This window comes from Triturus cristatus, chromosome 11 (genome assembly GCF_964204655.1).
Source record: "Triturus cristatus chromosome 11, aTriCri1.1, whole genome shotgun sequence".
Lineage (NCBI taxonomy): Eukaryota > Metazoa > Chordata > Amphibia > Caudata > Salamandridae > Triturus > Triturus cristatus.
Window position 1 is genome coordinate 430,797,027 of NC_140594.1, and position 15,093 is coordinate 430,812,119.

Consider the following 15,093-nt stretch of genomic DNA (forward strand, 5'->3'; position numbering starts at 1 on the left):
ACTCTATCTAGCTGTATCTTAATTTTTTCTAAAGCCTTACATGTGGAAGTCAACCATAGGTGTTTTGCAAATGACTCGTTAAGACATTGACCTGTTACCCACAAACCCCCACATTGGAGTTACCTTATTCAGATTGTTTTGTCTGTCATGATGGTCGGAAGCATTTGTGGCATAAGGAAATAAAAAGCATGACTCAATAGTTGTTTGTCAGTGGGAGGGGTGCTGGGAAGGTGTTAGGGCTTTTAGGATCTAGCAGATAAGGTATTTTAATATGCCTTCAACATTTGTTACGTTTTTGATCTTTTACTGACTTTGTGTCCAGTATGGACAAATTAAAGTTTTACCTGAAGTACTGCTAAAGTTACTCATGGATAGATGTAGGATGGATATGTTAACTTTTATCTTCCAGAGGATCACAGCAACAGTTTGTGTCCAACTTTTGTATGATTCATACCGACGCAAAGGCTAAAAGCAGAACATGGGTGGGAGGGAGGTTCCTGCCAATAAGCTGGAACATGGGTTGTAGTCTATTCAATTTTCGGTCAGACATGTGCAGCGATCTACCCTGATTGGATATTAAGGAGGCTGAATCCAGAAAGGCCATACAAAAAAGATGGGTATGATTATCAAGACTTCAAGGCCCTTTCTTGTGTCAAATCTCTAAACTGGGCATGTGTTGAATTGAAATATTTAAATAATGTTCGGTAGTTTCACTGTAGTACTATAATGTAAATGTTTGTGCTCCAATAATTAAATTATTGCTTGTCAGACGTTTTTGCCATTTATTTCGCTTTGCCAATGTGCTGCCAACACATGTTTACTTGCAGTAAATATCGTATAGAATGAGATGCCTTTTGTTTTACTCTGATAAAGCAAAGGATTCTCGCGAAACACTTGTTGGGGGCCCACTAGCAAAAACTGTTGACAGAATTGACTGGTACTGCACTACAAATCGAGGAACTGAATTATCCAATCAATACAAATTTTCCTAAAGTACAACACAAACTACTGAACACAAAGGTATTGTTTCAGTTAACAGCGTGTCTAGTTTTGAGATTTGATAGTATCTGCGAAGGGTGTAGAGCATAGTGTGGAAATTTCAGTAGGTCTTGATCTGGTTGCTATGTGTTCCTGTAACAGAAGCCTTTTCTTATGGTACTTCTGAAAACTGTAGTTATTGAGCAGTCAATGACATTGCAACTGGTTCAATTTGTTTATAGGCCCGACACATTCATGGCCTGCCACTTAATACCCCTTTTTGTTTCAAATTGTGAATCTTGATCAGGAGCACAAAAGGCCACTCATATGAGAGTTGGGCCACCAACACCTCCTATTTGAGTTCAACTGTCCTAAAAAAAGGAGTATGTCCTTCCTTGGGTTACTTCAGATAACGTCAATAAAGTAAGAATTTCAGTAAGTAGGAGTGCAAATAAAGATAAATGAATTCTATTAAACTTATTTTAACGTTCTGCTTTTTTATCATTCCTTCTTGTACTTTTATGTGTGCAATAACATTTTTAGGTCTAGCCTAGCGCAGCGCATGCGCTGCCCTAGGAAATCGATCTCTTGGCATTACTTCAGCTTCTGTAGAAGCTTGTGCTTGTGGTGCTCACATGCTATTGGCCTTTGCGTCTGGCTTTACTACGCAATTGGCCAAAGGCGTGTGGATGTCCCAGCTTCTTGGCAAATGTTTACTCCCGGAGCGTTTTGCTCTCGGGAGCCAGCAGCAGCATGCAGGGGCCATCTGTTTTTCATTAGCAGCGGCGCGCGGCCGTGTGCCATCTGTTTCAGGTCACGCCGCGCTTGTTTCTTCTGCTCTTGTACAGGTATGACACTTGCAGTCTGCCCAGTATCGAACAGCGTGGCAAAGGTGGAGCGCCAAGATCACGGAAGTCTCATCGATCCTGAATTAGCAACATCACCACGACTTTTAGTCAAGTGGAACACAATCCTCTATTTTAGAAAAACATAAGTTGCTTGCTCATCTTGCGGTCACTGTGACGTGTGCTTACTGTTCTTCGTAATGATGTCACAACGTCATATGTATCCATTCCACCCTGTTCTTGGAGGTAATACAATTACTGCAAAGTCAATGTTATTTTATTTTGTATTTATGTAGCGCCAACCACCGTTGCCTATCGCAGCGCATTCTCTATCAGGAGGAGCCACCGTTTGTGAGTGTCTGTTGGTGGTGTTTGCTTGTGTGTAGTTAGTATAGAGTTTCTTTAGTGCTCTTAGAAACAGGTTATGTGGGCTAGTGTGGAAGTAAAGTGAGGTCCATGTATGTCTTTGTTGCGCCTGGATGCAGAGGTGGTGAGTCAAAGCACCTTACCCTGTACCTCTCCACTGAGAAGCAGCTGTTCACTCCTCGCGCCGTGGTGGTCTCGGGTCTCCCAATGTCGTGCCTTGTTGTGAGGGTGTGTTACGATGACGCTCTATTATTTGCTGTGTTGTGTGCATGATGGGGGCGGAGGGTAGCCCTGGGCCGGGTAGCACATGCATGTAGAAAACGGTGGTCACTTGATCAGAGATTCTCTTGATACACGTGACGATAAGCAAACACCCCGGAAGCAGCTGTCACTGCAGTTTCACTAACGTGCTGCCCCCCTGCCTTCTTTACCAGGTGCTTAATGATTTACACATGGATCCGTCGCCAGTCATCCCCAGCTGTCCGTTCTTTTGCAGCAATGTTTGTCATCTCATTGGCTCATGCCACTGTTACAGAAAGGGACATACATACGACACGTATCCAGGCTTTCATTACGATGACGTCATTAGTTATGCCTCAGTGAAAAGTGCAGCAATATTTTCACTTCTAAAATGTCATCACGGAATCGCTATTAATTACGTAAATACATTTTTTTTAACCCGGGGCTACAACAATAATACAGGTTTTGATGCTTTCACTGACACCGTCAGTGAGTCACGTGACCTCTACTTCCAAGTTTGTGAGTCATCAGTGATATCACATAGACACGGACATTAACTCTGTAGTGTTGCGATACGTGATGTCACAGTGGAGCAGATAGGACTGTTATCATTTCAGTGACATCATCAGTGGTGCCACAGTGAAATATGTTAATGTTCATTTTAGTGAGGTTATAAGTAAAAAATATATCTGTTTTCCTTGCGCTGACTTTTGAATCACGTCATCAGTTCCATTACATTTGGTCACAGTAACAAAATTTTTAATGTAATGTCATTAATGAGTTTAAGTGAACTGTTTATCAGGGAGTATTGTCAGTGATGTCATGGGGATATTTATAATTGTTTTATTTTGGTGATGCAGTCTGTGATGTCACATTGCAATATGTAACAATATCTGACTTTGGTGATGTATCAGTGACATCACCACATTTTTGTATCATTATGTTTTCTTCCAAAAAATTAACAGTGATGTCACAGAAAACTATCTTTCACGAATTCCACACGGGGATGTTATTGCTAATTTCACAGTTAAATGCATCTGTGTTGTGTAGGAAGCTGTCTCTATAGTGCACTAATGCGAAGTACACTGTGCAGAGTCCACTGAGACACAGACTGGTATACAGAGGCAAAAGGAGATCATACTAAAGCTCTATGTGTGGCCAAGCAGAGCAGTTAGGCTTAGCAGAGGGCAGTGCTAAGCATTTGTTTTACTGGCAGAGGCACATAAATGAGACACACTCGAGATTAAATGTGAGACCAATTTACAAAATACCACAGATTTGTATGTAATTCTTCAGACCAAGAACTTCGTTCTACAGTATGTACTTTTCTAAGATAAGAATTATTCAAGTTCGCAAAAATAATCACTGTTGTACGCAATTACGCACCATTGAAGTCAATGGGAGAAAACAGAAAAATGCATATAAAATCACACAGTTGGATCTCAAGATTCGCCTTCTGGATTTAGGTAAGTGGTGAGGCCAGGCCAAATGTTCCACCAGTGGATTCTTAGAAGCGTCCTGGATTCAGCCGGTAGCAGGGTGCTGAGGTTGTGAGTAACTGTTGCGCTACGAAGAAGGGGGGCACTTGAAAATAACTTTAAAGCATGCTGCAGACTTCACTACAGCACAGCTTAAAGACATAGGCAAAGTCAATATCTCTGGCTAAACACTTATAAGGTCCCAAAGGCGAAACCTATTGGCTGTGCCAATGCTTCTTAATTTTAGCCGAAGAAAGTCTCTTCAAGGTTAGCTGACACGTGTTTCACCCCATACAGGCATGTAAGCCTAGGGCTTTTTAAAGGACAAAAAATAAAATAAGAGCAAATATTCCAACGGAATTGCATATCCAGATAGTGTACATTTGGAAAGTGATTTGAACCCCATTCATAGGCAAACCACCACATGTGATTTTGTGGTACATCTAAAATTTGATTAAGGTGCAATATGACGGTATCTGAAGCAAAGAAGGTGAAAGAAAAGAAACCAAAATGTGATTAAGTATGGCTATAAAAGTAAAGAAAGTTTGTTGACAAGTATAGCTAGGGAAAACCGTAAAGAGGAAGGATTCAACATGACTATGGTGGATAGCTGAACTTGCACTGAAAGGGACTGTAGTTTACCAAATAAAGCAGTAGGCATTTCCATTATATCGCATATATATAAGTAGGATGGTAAATTAATTCTGGGTCTCTCTGATTACTAGCAAAGTAGATCCTTAATAGAAATTCTGCAAGAGATTTTTTTAGAAACCTTTCAATGGGAGGTGAGATTAATTAGGTCTTTTGTTAAGTACGTGAAGTTTTATCATTAATATAGCTGTTCAAAGTCACTTTTCAAAAAAGAAAATGTCTAGCATAGTTTATTATTATTTTTATATACATTTGTTTGTGGTCCCTGTAGATGGACCATGTCCGACAGTGATAAAATAAGCCATACACCAGTATAATTCACTGTGGAAAATAAGGGTTGATTGTTAAGTTTCTAAATATTTATAGATTTCACTTACAGTGAAGAGGCTGTGTTGCCTGAGGCGTACATTCCTCAAGCATGTGTAACCCTTATATGGAAATAGCTAGTTCAATAAGTTGAGGAGTTTGAAAGATAATGGAGTATACAATGCCAGTAACACATATAATCAATCCTTATTTAGAAAAATGCACCATCCCATAATTCTATCACATCATGTACTGTACCCACACAAATTATTTGTTCTAACGAGGTGTGTTTGTTAAACCACTACTACCTCTCGCCTTTACTGATATATGAAGCAGCATTTGCTTAAAGTCTACAATTAGCCAATGAAAGGTAGTGAGGATGAGTGGAAAGTGGTATTTACCATTGGTGTCACAGGGCCACCAATAGTAGAGCACTCTAACTGAATAACCTTCATTGCCGCCCCCTCCCCGACGTGCTAATGAAGTTGGGCAGGCAATGCTTACTGTAGGACATGGTATTGTTAGAAACTCAGATGCTGCCTATCCAGTTCTTTATCTTCACTGAATAATGATTATTGTTCACATCTAAATAAAAGTTATATCTATGATATTTTGAAAACTGGTAGATGTTAGCACTTTCTGGGGCTGAAATATTACCCTAAACACCTTCATAGTGAATATACTCCAAACACCAGATTTTCTATAACATTTTCATCCTCTGGGGCTGCAACCTGTTGACACAGAGAACTTTGAAGTCTTCTGGTTTACAGTATTGTTTGTGAATAAAGTCTCAGTGAATTAGTCAGAGGTGGTGCAATTTGAAATACATTGTAGTACCCTTGACCTAAAATGTCTGACCGTGTAGCTCCGATGTCGTGGTCCTGGGTGTAACACTGAACAATGAGAAGGTACAGTAAAATCCATTCACCACACAAATTCCACCCAAACAGCAATGGGTTACTCAAGTACAGTAATTAGTGGAACTTTTAGGATGGCAAGCGTCTTGTGTCCATCCAGTTCAGTTAGTTAACCAGTACATGGACTCCAGTGAAGGGGCAGATGTGATAGTGAATCAGCACCCTCTATGATGTTCCCCAAGAGAACCAACATTTTGGTGCCAGTTGTAACTGAGAAATTGACTTCAGGGTTTCAGACCAACCACAACCTTAAATCCCTGGAAACTTAGGAGCTAGAAATATATTTTGAATGATTCTTGAATTAGAGAAGGCAGCTCCACCCATAAAAACCTGATTCAAGGGTGGGGTGTGCAGGTGTGAGGCCTCTCAATTCCTCTGGAAAAGGGAAAAAGGCACATTTGGGCACTTGAAAAATGTGGATTGGAGCATGGATTGTAGGGACTCACCTGTTTAGATCATTGAGTGTCCCTGCATCTCCACAGCACACTTGACTCACCAGTCTAGAAGTATGAATGCATTGCTGCATGTCAAAAGTCCACATAATTTTCAATCTGGAGTATTTGTTTTTTCTTTCAGGCCAGCTTATATGCAAGAATATTTTGGCTCATTTCTTGGTAGTTTCAGGCTCTAAAGGCATCCTTCAAGGTGATCTTCAGTAATTTTGGTCATCCATAGTTATTTCAGTGGTCACAGGCACTTCTTATTGTAAGACAGTCCACTTGCCTATCCCCCTCAGGGTATCTCCTCTGTTTTCTTGGAAGACAGACTGGAACCAAGCACAAAATAAATGTAGGACCACCCACCACCACACCATTTGAACCAGTGCACAAATGCCAACTCACAAAGCTCATCTTGACATTAGTGTGTTTTAAATGTGAATACTGAATTGAGTTGCAATCATTTCCAATCTAGGAGCATTTCTACCAAATACACAAGAAAATAGCCTTTTTTTCTGTTGCCTTTGAATTTAATTATTTTCGTATCTTATTATCACTCTTATTTATTTATAAAGTTTTATATAGCGCAAACTAGATCCCGAAGGATATCGGAGCGCTTTACAAGAGAGGCCAAGAGTGTAATGACAACAACAAATTAGTAAAAGACGGCGATCATACAGTAAACCAATCAATCACGGCATTTGTATAGCGCGCTACTCACCCGGAAGGGTCTCAAGGCGCTCGGGGGAAGGGGTCCGCTACTGCTCGAACAGCCAGGTCTTGAGTTGTCTCCTGAAGGCGAGGTGGTCCTGGGTCAGTCGGAGGTGGATGGGGAGGGAGTTCCATGTCTTGGCCGCCAGGTAGGAGAAGGATCTGCCTCCGGCGGTGGCTCTTCGGATGCGTGGTACGGTTGCGAGGGCGAGGCTGGTAGACCGTAGCTGGCGGGTGGGTGTGTAGAAGGTCAGGCGGTTGTTGAGGTACTTGGGGGCCCAGGTCGTGGAGAGATTTGTGTGCGTGGGTGAGGAGCCTGAACGTGATCCTCTTGTCGACGGGGAGCCAGTGCAGGTCCCTCAGGTGGCTGGAGATGTGGCTGCGTCGGGGGATGTCCAGAATGAGTCGGGCGGAGGCGTTCTGGATGCGTTGGAGTCTTTTCTGTAGCTTGGCTGTGGTTCCGGCGTAGAGGGTGTTTCCGTAGTCCAGTCGGCTGGTGACGAGGGCCTGGGTGACTGTCTTCCTGGTTTCGGTCGGGATCCATCGGAAGATCTTGCGAAGCATGCGGAGGGTGTGAAAGCATGATGAGGATACGGCGTTGACTTGTCTGGTCATCGAGAGGGAGGAGTCCAGGATGAAGCCCAGGTTGCGTGTGTGGTCTGTTGGCTTGGGGGCGGTGCCCAGGGCTGGGGGCCACCAGGAGTCGTTCCAGGCGGAGGGTGATGGTCCCAGGATGAGGACTTCCGTCTTGTCTGAGTTCAGTTTCAGGCGACTGTTCTTCATCCACTCGGCGACGTCTTTCATCCCTTCGTGTAGGCTGGTTTTGGCGGTGTCAGGGTCTCTGGTGAGGGAGAGGATCAGCTGGGTGTCGTCGGCGTAGGAGATGATGTTGAGGTTGTGTTGGCGTGCGATGGCGGCTAGAGGTCTCATGTAGATGTTGAAGAGGGTGGGGCTGAGTGATGATCCTTGCGGGACTCCACAGATGACTTCGGTGGCCTCGGATCGAAACGGGGGGAGGCGGACTCTCTGTGTTCTTCCGGCGAGGAATGAGGTGATCCATTTCAGTGCCTTCCCTTGGATGCCGGTGTTGTCGAGGCGTTGGACTAGGGTGCGGTGACAGACAGTGTTGAATGCTGCGGAGAGGTCCAGGAGGATGAGTGCCGCTGTTTCCCCGTTGTCGAGCAGGGCTCGGATGTCGTCGGTGGCTGCGATAAGGGCGGTCTCTGTGCTGTGGTTGGCTCTGAAACCGGACTGCGAGGGGTCGAGGGATCCGTTCGTCTCGAGGAAGGCGGCAAGCTGTTTGTTGATGATCTTCTCGATGACTTTGGCGGGAAAAGGGAGGAGCGAGATGGGTCGGACGTTTTTGAGGTCTGTGGGGTCCGCTGTTGGTTTCTTCAGTAGGGCGCTGAGCTCGGCATCCTTCCAGCTCTCCGGGAAGGTGGCGGTGTTGAAGGAGGTGTTGATGATGTCCCGGAGTTGGGGTGCGATGGCGGAGCCGGCCTTGTTGAAGACGTGGTGGGGGCAGGGGTCGGTTGGAGAGCCGGAGTGGATGGTGTTAATCGTGCGGGCTGTGTCTTCGGTGGTCACCGTGGTCCAGGTGCGGAGGGTGGCGGTGGGGTTCATTGGTTCGGTGGTTGGGTGCGTGGATGGTGCGCCGAAACTGTTGTGGATGTCGGCAATCTTACGGTGGAAGAACGAGGCGAGGGAGTCGCAGAGATCTTGTGAAGGGGTGATGTCGTTGATGCCGGTGCTGGGGTTGGAGAACTCCTTGACGATGCTGAAGAGTTCCTTGCTGTCGTGGGCGTTGTTGTCCAGGCGCTCCTTCAGTGATTTCTTCTTGGTGGTGCGGATGAGCTGGTGGTGCTTGCGGGTGGTGTGTTTGAGGGCGGTCATGTTGTCGGTGGTCCGGTCGTGGAGCCAGGCTTTCTCTAGGGTGTGGCAGGTCTTCTTGGAGTCTTTGAGTTTGTTGGTGAACCAGGGGGCTTTCTTGTTTCTGGGTCTGCTGGGAGGGTTCTTCCATGGTGCGAGGTCATCGGTGCAGGCGGTCAGCCACTGCGTGAAGTTGCGGGCTGCTTCGTTGGCGTCTGATGTGCTGGCAGGTGGGTTCTGGCTGAGGGAGGTGGTGAGCTGGTCGGCGGTGATCTTGCTCCAGCTCCTGTGAGGAACCTGTTGCGGGTGGTGGTGGGTTGTGGTTTTCCTGAATCTGAAGTGGACGCAGCTGTGGTCGGTCCAGTGGAGTTCGGTGGAGTGGCTGAAGCTGATGTGCTTGCTGGATGAGAAGACTGGATCAAGTGTGTGGCCGGCGTAGTGGGTGGGGGTGTTGACCAGTTGCTTGAGGCCGAGGTTGTCCAGCAGGGCGGCGGTGTTGCGGTCCTTGTTGTTCTCCAGGTGGAAGTTGAGGTCCCCTAGGAGGATGTAGTCGGCGGAGGGGAGGGCGTGTGGGCTGATGAAGTCCCTGATGTCTTCTCTGAATTGCGTGCGTGGTCCCGGGGGTCGGTAGATAAGGGTGCCTCTGAGGGTCGTCTTTGGGTCGGTGTGAATCTGGAAGTGGAGGTGTTCGGCGGTGGCGAGGGTGTCGTCTGCGTCGGTCGTGATGCGGATGGTGTTCTTGTGGACGGAACACAGAAGTAACCGGGCTATGAGGGGGGCAATAATATGCATAGTAAAAAAGGGGGATCATATAATAAACAGAAGTAAGCAGGCCATGGGGGGGCAGTAGTATGCATAGTAGAAGATCCGTATCAAACGAAGGTACCATGGTAATAAGAACAAAAGTCACCCGATCCCGTGAGCCTAACCCACTAAGGTAAGAATGTTGGTTTATGACACAAGTTAAATCGTTTTCATTTTGAAGCACAGCATGTCCATAAAGCTGATCTTCAAGCCTTCCTTATGAAACCCATGTATTTTTGTAGAAGATGTAAGTATCCATATTTTAAGATCTCAGAAGCCATTTTGCCATGTTCAAACATAGGACTCTTGCAGTTGTAATTGTAGGACTTTCTTGTGAAGTGCAGCCAGCATGTGCATTAGAGTTGCAAACCAGGGTCAACATGTCACAACAGTGCTATGAGTTTCAGAGCCCTTTTAGCCAGTCAGCACTAATTGACTATTTGTTCTGTCCATGGTTTTGATGTACAAATGTGTGAAAAAATCCCAGACTAACAAATGTTAATGATCTGCTTAGAAATTCAGTAAATGATAGTCTCGTCAATTCTTAGTAAAGCGATGATGGCATTAACAGCATTTTAACAAATCGTCAGTCACCAACAGAGCGTTTTGTACTCTGAGTCTTAAAAGGACTCCGCTGTACTGGGTTAATACAAATAACTTTAGGAAAACTGATCTTTTTTTGATTGCGTTCCTTACAAAACTAAGGAATCCAAATACAAAGTAAGGCAATGCCACATGGATAGTCATTTGCATACATTTATGCAACTCCTAGAAAGGAAGTTTCTGGTACTGACTTCCAATGCACACTGTACGTAGAAAAAGCAGCAACCACATTGTTTGCAGTGAATTGGACACTTTCCAGACAGCTTAGGGGCCTCACACTGGGTACTGGTTTTAATTATCAGAGGTCAGTGGTCTCCCAAAGGACACTTGGCATCATAAGTGTTGTGGAGCTGCAGACAATATGGCTGGCACTAGGGGCTTTTGAGACTTGTGTAGAGTATGTGTGTTTAGATATTTACTGTCAACACCAAAGCAATGCTGTACCTGAGCACACCGGGAGAGACGGGCTCAATGCCACCGTCAAACATGACTCAAATAATTTGGTCTAGGCAGCTTGTAAAAGTGTGTATCTGGTTGACTCTCATTGCCTGGGCAAATATTGTTGCAGACAGGAGGCATCATGCACAAATGAAAACTGGTGCAGGATCACATATTTGCTCACTGGGGATATTCACCAAAAGATTTGTTCTCAACCAAATTAAAAATAAATGTCGATGTCTGCATACTGCCAATGCCCCTGAGCCATGTACTCTCGATCAGTTGTTAGTCTGGGATTTTTTTCACACATTTTTACATCAAAACCATGGACAGGACAAATGGTCAATAAGTGCTGACTGGCTAAAAGGGCCCTGAAACTCATACCACTGTTGTGACATGTTGACCTTGGTTTGCAACTCTAATGCACATGCTGGCTGCACTTCACAAGAAAGTCGTACAATTACAACTGCAAGAGTCCTATGTTTGAACATGGCAAAATGGCTTCTGAGATCTTAAAATATGGATACTTACATCTTCTACAAAAATACATGGGTTTCATAAGGAAGGCTTGAAGATCAGCAACATGGACATGCTGTGCTTCAAAATGAAAATTATTTAACTTGTCATCAACCAACATTCTTACCTTAGTGGGTTAGGCTCACGGGATCGGGTGACTTTTGTTCTTATTACCATGGTACCTTCATATGATACAGATCTTCTACTATGCATATTAGTGCCCCCCCTTCATGGCCTGCTTACTTCTGTTTATTATATGATCCCCGTTTTTTACTAATTTGTTGTTGTCATTACACTCTTGGCCTCTCTTGTAAAGCGCTCTGATATCCTTCGGGATCTAGTTCGCGCTATATAAAACTTTATAAATAAACATTGGCTTTCACAGGTAACAAAGAACAGACTAACATAGGGCTCGCTTGAAGATCTATCCGCAAGTTCGACTAACATTATTTTGTGGATCCTCAAGTATAAGAAGAAGCAGATGCAGGATTAATCATTCTAAAGTCATTCTTTTTTTGTCATGGTTCCGGCCAGGGAGGGCTAGGTTGTGTGTGGTGGTTGTTTGGTGGTTTCCGGTCCGTGGTTGGCGTGCAGCGCTGCAGGGCAGATCAGTGGTCTGGCGCTCCAACCAGGAAGTGCACCAGTCAGCTGGGAAGCGCTACCGGGTGAGACCGCATAAAGCCGCGGTGCTCAAACCCATCAGCGCTTCCAGTACTGTTCCAGAGTGCAAGCCTGCCGCTTGCGACCCATCTTCAGACGCTTTGCAGCACCCGACCAGCCCGAGACCTCTGCCTTCACAGACGTGTGTTAGCGTCTTCCTTGTCAGCATCTCCTTGGTGCTTGGACCCGCGATATGCACTGGAACGCGTAGTTGCTGCTTCTTGTTTTAACCCCCTCACGGCGCGGGAGCGCTTGTCCTCTGACCCCGCGACACACTCAGGGAACGTGTGGTCGCTACTGCTTGCTGGTTCCCCAAGGCGCAGGAGCACCTTGTTTTCACTGCCTGTGACACACACTGGGAACGCGTGCTCACGTTTGCTTGTTTGCTTCCATGGCACCGGAGCGCCTGGCCATTGTTCATACTGTGACACACACAGGGAACGCGTGATCACGATTGTTTGTTTTCACAGCGCAGGAGCGCCTTATTCTTTGTGCATCCCGCGACACGCACAGGTAACACGTGATCGCGGTTTCCTTTGTTCACCCTCACTGCGCCGGAGCGCTCCTTGTTTTCTCTTCGTCCTTACCCAGCTACCATGCAGGTGAGCGTGGTAGCCATTATTTTACTGACGTTGGAATCTCTGGGGCCGCCTCCTTCTGGTGCTTCAGGAACCAGACCAATTTGCCTTCGAGTTGATCCTTCTACAGCCCTTGTTTCCAGGTGACTATACTCATTGTCCCTTGTATTGGTATGAGTGCTGTGTATGTATGATCAAGCTAGAAGGGTGGGCAGATGCACTAACCTATGGGTTCACCTCTTCTATAGCTGGTGATCCCAAGACAAATGTCCTCCGTTTAGTAAAGACCCTTCAAGGACGGCGTCCCTTCCCACCACCTTTTGACTCCTTCCCCTGGTCCCATCCTTGCCTTTGTCAGTATATCCACGTTGCTTAGGTAAGGAGGGAGACGGTGGAGGTTGTTCGCGTCATCTCTGCGAGATAGCCTCACGAGCATACCAGGTAAAGCTTTTGGGGTTCTGACAGAACTGGAAGCCCACGTTTTATATCTCGCTTGGACGACATGAGCAACCCGACAAAACCCTACAGGACATTGCAGCTATGTTGACCTGCATACAGGCAGACAACCTGAGCATGCCCCAGGACATTACGGCACTGCAGAGCCAGATAGCGGTAGGGCAAACAGGGGCTTGGGGCCCATACCCTGCAGTTAGAGCCAAACAGGGGGGTGTGTTGTGCCCTCCTATTTTCAATCCAGTGGGGTCAGCACCCGATAGCCACATCCTACCCATACAGGTGCTAACTCCTCACCCAGTCCAGCTAGCACCTCCAGAAAGCTTTTATGGTGATAGCTCCAAGTACAGCATCTTCCTAAACCAATGCCAGCTGCACTTAATGGCATGTGCTTCCGCCTTCCCGGATGTCGCCTCCAAGATTGCGTTTATCCTGTCCTATCTCGGAGGAGACACCGCCCAGTGGTCTATAGCATTAGTAGAAAACGACGACCCTATGCTGTATAGCCTTCCCGTCTTCAAAGAAACCTTACGACGGATGTTCGCCCACCATACATTTGTGCAGGCTGCAGACAATGAGCTTCTCAACCTGAAACAAGGCTCTTCTGACCTTCTGCATTATATCACCACCTTCAACAGACTTGTTATCGAAGCCAGATGGCCAGGCTCCAAACAGATATCCGTGTTTTACAGAGGCTTACGGGATGAGATCAAGGACCTCCTCTCAGAACACTCCGATCCCCCGGAGGACATCGGATCCTTTATTGACTTGGTACTCAGGATACATTTCAGACTGCAGGAACGAAAAAACGAAAAAGCCAAAGGCACTGACTCCCGATTCATTGCGTTCCGAGACAAGGCCAGGAACGAACCAATAAAAAACCATGATGCACCCGAACCTATGCAAATAGATGCAGTCCGTGGTCCTCTAACCCGAGAAGAAAAAGAAAAAAGACGAAAACAGAATCTGTGCTTGTACTGTGACATAAGCGGCCATTTTGTCAAAGAGTGCCCTGTGAAACCTGCCAAAACAAGAACCAATAAACCCTACGCTCTGTCCATAAGTCACAGCGATGATGCGGGAAACGATGAAACCCATTAGGTAAAGGGGTCGGTCTACTGGGTTCTTCCTCCATACGGACCCCCATCACCAATTCTCTTGCCAACTTCCAACACATGGGTATAACTGTAACATTACAGTCTCTGGCAGGTCCAATATGGACAGTCACCGCCCTCATCGACTCTGGTGCCACATGAAATTTCATTGACACCCGGTACATGGAAGGGTTAGGCATTCCAAAGGTGACCAAGGACAAACCAGAAAGCGTGAAGGCTGTGGACGGCACCGACTTAACCTCTGGCTGATACGCTTCCAGACCGAAGACATGAGGATGACGTATGTGAATGGACATATGGAGACCATTGCCTTTGCCGTGATCGACGCACCCCAATTCAAGCTCATTTCGGGCCTCCCTTGGTAAGTGATGCACAATCCACGCATCGACTGGGAGACCCGGATCATGGTTCTGGATTCCTCTCATTGCACCGCCACCTGCTATCTACAGGTGATAGCACCCAGTAGACAGGAGATACAAGCCCGCCAAGTGCCCTTGACTGGAATGGGTACAGTTACACAAGAAGAAGTACCTGAAGCGTATGCTGACCTGGCCTCTGTATTTGACAAGAAAGGGGCCAACACCTTGCCACCACACCGTCCTTTCAAATGCAGGATTGATCTCATTCCTGGTTCAACTCTCCCATGTAGTCGTGTTTACTCACTCACTGAGAAAGAAAATCTCCACTTACGCACCTATCTGGATGAGTTTCTGCAAAACGGATTCATACGCCACTCCAAATCACCCCTCTCTTCCTCTCTCTTTTTTGTGGCTAAGAAGGAGGGAGAGCTAAGAACATGTATAGACTATAGAGCCATAAACACCATAACCATCAAGAACCGGTATCCCTTACCGCTCATTTCCAACCTCTTGGATCAGGTGAAGGACGCCACTATTTACACCAAACTGGACCAACAGGGTGCCTACCATCTTGTCAGAGTCCGAGAGGGCAACGAATGGAAGACCGCGTTCCGAACCAAATACGGCCTTTTTGAATACCGAGTCATACCCTTCGGACTCTGCAACGCCCTGGTGGCCTTCCTGTACTTCATTGATGAGGTTTTAAGGGAATTCATCGATCATTTCTGTGTCGTTTACATTGACGACATCTTGATTTATTCCAACAGTA